Raw genomic sequence first — 8,214 nt, forward strand, 5'->3', positions numbered from 1 at the left:
TGTGCAGGTGATGTGACCGGGAATCCCACTTTAACACTGAGGTAACACTGGGAGGACCATTTGATGACTTCATGAGGATGTCATCGTCGTCCGGGGTTGACATCCTGAGGACTATCGCAGGACGTTTCTGTGTTGTTGGGGAGGGCACCGAAAACAAATAAGCCGAGTGATACTTCCAAGTTGTGCCCTGAGAGCTTAATTCAACGAAGCGGAGACCTCGCGTTGTTCCTCTTCTTTTCTTTTTTTTACTGCCACAGCGAAGAGGAAATTCTGATATTCCTAACTTCCTATCACTCGCGCTTACTCTGCATTCGCAATGCAACCCTTCGGCGATAGATGGCACTGGCGTTCACGATGGCGCGCACAGTGAAGTGTTGTTGCTTGAAGTGTGAAGTGAAGGCTTGCCGTTACTGCCGCAAGCTCTGCAGACTGCAGATAAAGTAGCTTCCTCCAAAGCGGCAACTGCAGCAATGTCCCCAGAAATGGGGGGGGGGGGGGGGGGGGCAGGCTTCAAAGGGGGGGGGGAGGTATATGTTTGCTGATGTCCTCGTCTGCCTAATTTTTGTGCGAACGGAGAACTCCACATCATGTTGATGGGATGTCAATGACATTCTCCAGATGCGATTTTATTAAACAAATGTATTATAATCACACAATATCTTACGACAGCGACTCTACAACGAGTACTACAATATAGACTAGATGCAGTCATAAATATACAAAAGGAACACAATGTTGTTTCACGAGGCTGTGAAAATTAGATAGCCAACGGTGAGAAGACCAGCATAAAAATAAAACAAATGACAACAACAACTTTATTTTATGATGATGACTGAGGAGTTTTATCACCAGGGGCGATACTCTACTTCATTGCTGGTGGTAAAAACGAGACGAAAGGGCGTTGCTGATTGTACAAAGGTGTGCAAATGGTGCAAAAAAGGGGCTATGAACTCTACCAAGCTAGCCCGCCGACTGTGTCGGCACCAAACGGCGATTTTATCTTGTTGGCTGCGACACCTTTTGTATAGATGAATCCAACCAATGCGACCACGGTTACCTCGGCTTGGTTTCGCGGTCGGTCGTTCCACAGCGGCTGGGTTCCACTGTTTTTCAATGTGAGCACGCAATTTTTTCTTATCTTCATATTTCAGGCTTTATCGCAGAAAGCATGTGCAGCAAGAAAGAAATGTGCCCGCGTGCTTTGTGGACGAAATGCCTACGCTGTGTGCTGTCGTCGTCGTCGTCGTCAGTGGCAGAAAGAAAGTGAATAGGCCATTTGCAAAAGTTCCAGAGAGCAGCGCGCGCCCTGAGAGGGCAGGCCGGGAAATGCTGTGCAAAACGACAGCGACGATGCATACATCAGTACAACGACGACGACGATCGGAGATTATAGCAAATCGCTGTCGTTTTCCACAGCATTTCCCGGCACGCCCTGCCAGGGCGCGCGCTGCTCCCTTGAACTTTTTGGAAAACAAGGCGCGTCAAACTAATAACGCGCAGAAGTATATTACACGGTCCCACATTTTCTGTCCGGCATTTTAGGCCATATTACCAACTCGCGTAAGTTCGTCACTTTTTCTCGCTGCTTCTGGACTGCTCTCCGACCTAGAGCAGACGACGTTATGTGTACCTCAGCGTTGGCGTCTGATTGGGTGCTACAATTCTTCAAATGACGTAACAATGGATAGAGGTATCTGGATGGTGGTGCGTCTAGTCACCCGTACCCGAAAGAAGCGAGCTCTTGTATTAACGCTGCACCCGTTATGAAGGAGAAGTAATTGAACAAGAACCTGTAAATATAATTACGAAGCGTAGAGCAATATTACACCTGTTACACCCGTAACTAAATAGCTGCAGATAAGAGACTCGAACGTATTGGTATAGCCAAGCTGTATTGGCCTATCTCAGAAATTCAGGGGGAGGGGGGGGGGAGATCCATGGGCAACTGTACCGTCGACACTTTGTATATCCAGAGCATTACGTAACAAACTGCTCCCCTTCTAACCTTTCAAACAAATTATTCCCGTTTCATTTCCCTGCAACCATCCGCCCATGTCTCTATAGTTTCTTCTTGATATGGGTACTGGAGAACCTTTCCCCGTTTTTCTCTCTGTCGAATGTCCATCTTACTTTAGTCAAATCCAACGTATACATCTTTCATGTGGCAACTGCACGACGGTTGTCTTTTTGAGTATTGTAGCTGTCACTGTTTTCCGTGGTAACTTTCTCATGACTGACGTCGTTTTGCGTCAGCAGATGCAGCACGTGGTCGACGTAGCGTGATTCACAAGCCTCGCTTCTCAGCCGACAGACTCCACCCCGACGGCGACCTCTGCCCTTATGGTGAGTGACGCGTTCGCCACCCCTATAGATCGAGGGAAACATCTCCGGACAATATATTATAATCACACAGAGGAGGTGTACGCGGTAGTGCGATATCCCCCTTCATTCGCTTGTCATCCCAGGAAGCGCGGATATCAATAACTTCACATTTGGAAGTGGACGTCAAATTCGGGACATGCTGTTCGGAACATTAGTTTCGGATTGAGTTTCAACTCTTAGTGAAACGCATATACGTTATTCTAGCGTATATTCGCGAGATGTGTGCCGTGTTATGTACCTTTTTCTTTCTTCTTTTTGTTGTTTTTGCATTACTTGAACAGGGTGCTCACGGAGCCATGTAGTGACTTAGATATCTGCCTCTTTCATTAGCGAATATGTAGCGTACGCAATCACATTGCGTTGGCAGAAAAATAATGTGTTAAAACAACGAATTTTTTTTCGTCAACATCAACAACGCGTTGACACTGCGCACGCGCTATACGCAAAGTCACGTTCTGCGCATGTGGAGTGTGCATGCTCCGGCTATTTCCTTGCGTACAAGCAGTACAAGGCACTGAGGCTCTATATTTTCCTTTCAATACCTGCTCTGATATCTGGGATTTCCTCAGGGCAAATATCGGCACAGTTCCATGCCGAGTCCGAAAAGAGCTTATGTTCCATGCCCTTCCTGGTGTCAACGCTTTTACCGACCTTAGTTGAATGTTCACAGCTTCATTCGCCGATATGAAAATCAGCTTGGTTTCGGAATGGATCCTCGATAGCCTTAGGTCCAGAGTGTTACGAATTCTATCATGTGAACCCCCTATACGCTCGGCGGAAATAATGAAGACTATAGGGTGCTTTGGACCTGAGACGCATGTTTGAATAATTGTGATGTGCGTTGTGTGAGAAGCGTGGAGTAGAAACATTCCCTCCTGTGAGAGAGGCAGTCGTGTCGATAATCGACTCCTCGACTTATAGTGGCGGGAGTTGAACTCTTTGACTACTCCTTTGTACTGACTGGTATACCTTCTAAACATTATATTTTTGCTTGAGAAGACTTCATAGATAAGTACAGAGATATAGAGATGAAGAACACGACAGACTGTATATTTTCACAAAGATTCGTAAATTGCGTATACTGAGATGTTCATGTTATTCGACGAAAATGTGTCGGAATTGCCTGTATAGGTCGTGCAAGCGATGTAGACAGTAGAATATTCCTGCGCGCGGCTGCGCCCTATTAACTGCGTAGTATACGGGGACGGCGAGTGACATAAGTGCAGCGTTTTCATTTCTATTTGGATAAATAATTTGAGCCACTGAGCTAGTTCGAGTCCGATGCTATTCAAACGACGGGGACAAAATCCTGCAGATTAAGAGGTCCGAGCTCTGTTCTCCAACAGTTGTAATAAAACCAACAATGAAAATGGTGAGGTTCCCCATGTTTAGTTGTTCCTCTATACTGCTCTCACGATGTTCACACAGCTTTTTACGTTGAACAAGTTTTACTGTGTTTATATATCTCATTTTCAAACTGGAGTTACTTGCCGATGAAATGGGTCTGTTGTTTTCGGTCAGAGATCCAGATCAGCTTTTCCTGCAGGCTAATGTGGCGCGTCACTGGGTGATCGCACGTCAAATAATTTGTTAAAAATTAATGTAAACGAGACACAGGCTGTTGTAGTTACGCTTAAAACTAAGCAAGCTACATTCAACAATAACATAAAAATTGGAACAGACTGCATAGAGATTAAAGTAGGGGTAAAATTACTTGAACTGTTACGACCACATTGCTAACATGGGTCTGCACTGCCTAAGGTAGCAGGAATAATAAATCGTAATCGCTGTATTTTACCTGAAAGAAAACTAACTCCTGAAAACTCACTATCTATAGTGCAATTTTTCAAACATATCCTCACCATTGCGCCCGGGTATTGGGAACTACCACTCAAGGCAATTTCCACTCGTCCGTGCTGCAAAGGAAGGCTAGAGGCATTGCGTACCTGCCCAAGTTTTTCGGTCTCGAGAACAGTTTTGTGAGGCTATATATCCCTCCTATTTATAAGATTTATACTAAAAGGCTCGTTACTATAGTTACATAGCTGCTTCAAAGTTCCATAACCATAGCTTCCTTGTACTCAGACTAAAAATTTTAAAACTTCCTTATGCTGTACGTAAACCACACGTATTCAAAATACCTTTCTGCAAGACAAATTATGGTGGTGATGATGGTGATGCTGCTGCTGCTGCTGATGGTGGTGGTAAGAGAAAAAAAATGGAGATGTGAGCCCGCTCACCGAGGTACAAGCTACTCCGGGTCTAGTAGAGAAAAAAGAAAAAGAAAAAAAAACGTCTAAAAAACGAGAGCTCTGCTATGCTCTTAACGAAGGTGATGGGTGAACGCTGTGCACCCTGACGATGAATCGCAGGCCATTCGCCCAGCACTCGACGTCAAAGGGTTGGCTATCAGGACGGTCCAGGGATCTCTGGAGTTGCAAACGGGCAGTGCGAAACCGCGCACATTCGAGAAGAATATGTTCCGAATCTTCACGCACACCACACGTTGAACATAACGACGAACGTTGGGCGTTGGTCAAGAAAAGCGTTGGCCAATGGAACATTCAGTCGGAGTCTGTGAAGCAAAGCTTCGAGCGGCCGGGACATCTGCGGAGGGAGGTCCGGGTCAATTCTGCGCAGCATCGACGTCGGCTTTGCCGAATTCGACCACTGACTCCGAACTGAACCACGCTGGATGACGCACAACATACGTTTCGCATCCTCAGAGGTGAAATATATCGTTTGCGTGGTACCTCGTTGGTGGGCATCACGTGCTTCTCTCTCAGCAGCATCATTCCCAGCAATTCCGATGTGACCGGGGATTCACTGGAGCTCGATTGTGTGCCCTTTTCCGACAGCGGCATCGTACGATAAAATGATTTCGTACACTATGACCGCAAGGCCCCTGGAGGCCACAGGTGCGCGTAGTGCTTGAAGGCCGCTCTTGGAATCAGAAAGGATTGACCAGTCAACAGGTGTTGCTTGGTTGGCAATGTACTGGACGGCATTGAGAATAGCGTACAGTTCTGCAGCCGTCGAAGACGTCAGGTTCGATAAGCGCATAGCTTGGCGACACTGGAGCCCAGGATGACAAACGAATGCGCAAGATCCTGTGGTTATTATGGTGTGCAAAGCAGCGCTTATCTATTGCCAGTCGAGATGTTAAATAATCCTTCCATAACAAATCTTAGGAAAAAGGAACTTAGAGAAGTCTTATTATTTTGATTTTCCTTTTTTTTTTTTTTCTGCTGTCTTGTTCTGTTTGCTTACTGTTTACTACGTTGTCATGTTATTTTTACACGTAGTTGTCAGTGTGCTACATTTTCCTCACCAAGTGATTGTTCGAGTGCCACAGCCCTGGTTTTATGCACTTTGTATAGTTCTTTATTTCTTGTTTTCTTTTTGTTTCTTTCCTTTTCTTTTCTTTTTTACTGTACCCTTTTGGCAGTCACTGTAATTTTTGGGCCCGGGGCCTGATCAAGCTGCTCCGAGCAGCTTTTTGTCCTGTGGACCCACGCTCTATGTCATGTACAGTGCATAAAAAAATAAATAAAAATACTATTGAGTTCACTACTGTTTCTACAGGCACTGTGTTCGTACCTGCGTAAAATCTTGAACATAACGTTTCCCGATGGATGGTGTTTGTTCGATAAAAGGCTTCAGGAATCCAGTGGGTCACATCTAGAAATTTGTTTTTTTTTTTTTTCTATGTTGTCCTTCTGTACAAACATGAACCTCCTAGAGGGGTAGTCTCAGGAAGGTCGTCGCCTAGAGAAATACATCTCATAAAAACTATACGAGTAACAATAAGTGACTTGTTGAAAGGCTCATGGCAGAAGGGCTGAAAAGCCCTTGCGTGTCGAAAGTATGCTGAAAGTAAATTGCTACTACGATGCTTGCTGTTGTCCGTTCAACTGTTTTAGTACATTTGCGCCATCACTGAGGCATTGTGCTCTGCATCTATAGAGGTGGTGCGGAAAAACAATGTATTTCTCTATCTCTCTCTCTCCCTCTCGAGTAAACAGTCAAAGAAATGAGATTTTTTACTGCAGATCGGTGTCTTGAAATGTATTTCTTGTAATAGCGTGATCCTAGACTGGTCTGTTTTGCGATCAAACAAACAGGGAAACTGTTGTACTGCTAGCGACACGCTTGTCTGAAATCAGCCTTCTTGGTTTATCCCAACTCAAATATCCGGGTGTTACGAGATCATTTATTTCGAGTAATAAACAAGTGCAGCGCATGGTCCAGCTTTAAATGCAATGTTGTCACAACACTTTAGAGCGCAACCAAGGAAATATGGGCCGCAGAAGTACTGACAGGCGATTTCAGACAAGCGTGTCGCGAACAGTACAACCTCTCGCCTCTCCAGATCATGAGGCGTCTCTGCGTATAACACTGTACTTACTATGCGTCTCCTAAAACAAGGTAATACTAAAGGCTTCCGTGACCATCGTGCGCCGTCTTGAATATCCGAAAACAAACGAAGGCTGTATTGCCATAGCTCTATATATTTTGGGGCACTTTTCAAACGAAGTTTCTCCAAAGCAACCACTTCCCTTTCAACAAGCACGGCTTCTTGTCAGATCTTTCCTTCGGGTAAGGGATTCCAGAAAGCGGGTGAAAGATGCCGGCTCGCACCCATGCGCCAGCGCGCAATGCCTTCTGCACGTGTAACCTTCTTATGCGGGATCTTGACGTGCGCAGCGACGTCAACAACTCACCGATTTCCTCCTGCATCCCTGCAAACGACACACACGCGCAAAAACACTGCTCAATGGCCTATACGATGGAGCATTTGTTTAGAACGGGTCATCTTCCGCGATCGTTATCGCACGAAGAAGGAAGGGACGGCAAGGGGGGTTGCCGTGTTTCCGCTATCAACCTCGAAATATTCAAAACGCTCCTTGATCTGCATAATTATAAATCACCAATCAATTAACTCTCATTTGGTATTCTGCCACTTTATTAGATGTTGCAGGCCCACTCCATCTCCAGTTGGATCTTATGTCTGATAGAAAGGTCTTCATTTAGTCTTATCCGATTCAATGGAATACAGTAACGAATGGAAATAGACAGCGCTATGCAACATGTCATGGGAACAAGTCCATACAGCTGTTCAGCTAACGCTTGACAACTACATACACGTGAGGTCATACGTTGAATATCTTCGCTAACTAAATCTGAACTAGGGATAGCTTTCATGCTGATAAAATTACAGATGTGAAAGAAAAAGCAGAACGAAAAGCAGAAATAGAACGAACAGCTGAATGTACACTTTCAGACTGACTGGGAAATAATAGAAAATATACCACGAAAACGTCTGATGCAGAATATAACGAACAGCCAGTTTGCACTTCAGTTTTTTGCTCTGTGTATTTATTTTCATTTATTTTCCTTTTTCTTTTTTTTGCAGGAAAAAAAACTGAAGCAAGAGCATGACTTCACTATGCCTTATATCTTTACTTGGAACTACGTCTGCGTGGTGCGAGAACTGAAACGAGGTTATGTTTATGTGTGTTTACAACGGGCACTTACTTGACGGCAAACATCAGCACTCTGCAGATTCGATGTGTCTGTCTACGTCGTAATTGCGACGAATGAAGCACATGGCGCATGCGGCGGGTTGTCTGGCGCCGGGTCCCTTACCTCGTTGTCCCTGCTTGTGGGTGTGCCCACCGCACTCGAGCTTTATAAGGTGTGACGTTTCGTCTGTTCTTTACTTTCTAGTTTTTCCGGTCCTTTATTTACTATGACACAGAACCATGTCTAATTCTAAATGCAATTACGGGACGGGGTCAATATTAAGCACCTTAGCTTGGAGTAAATTAA

General features: G+C 45.0%; 1 long non-coding RNA gene across 1 annotated transcript; it reads left to right on the forward strand.

Moving 5' to 3' along the window:
• Window positions 1-1,027: 1,027 nt before the first annotated feature.
• LOC135383493 (uncharacterized) lies at window positions 1,028-7,887 on the forward strand. The gene is made up of 3 exons (XR_010419909.1): window positions 1,028-1,115; window positions 2,257-2,343; window positions 7,799-7,887. It is a non-coding gene; the product is annotated as an uncharacterized LOC135383493 (long non-coding RNA).
• The last annotated feature ends 327 nt before the right edge of the window (window positions 7,888-8,214 follow it).

The sequence above is a fragment of the Ornithodoros turicata genome, chromosome 2 (genome assembly GCF_037126465.1).
Source record: "Ornithodoros turicata isolate Travis chromosome 2, ASM3712646v1, whole genome shotgun sequence".
In the NCBI taxonomy this organism is placed as follows: Eukaryota; Metazoa; Arthropoda; class Arachnida; order Ixodida; family Argasidae; genus Ornithodoros; species Ornithodoros turicata.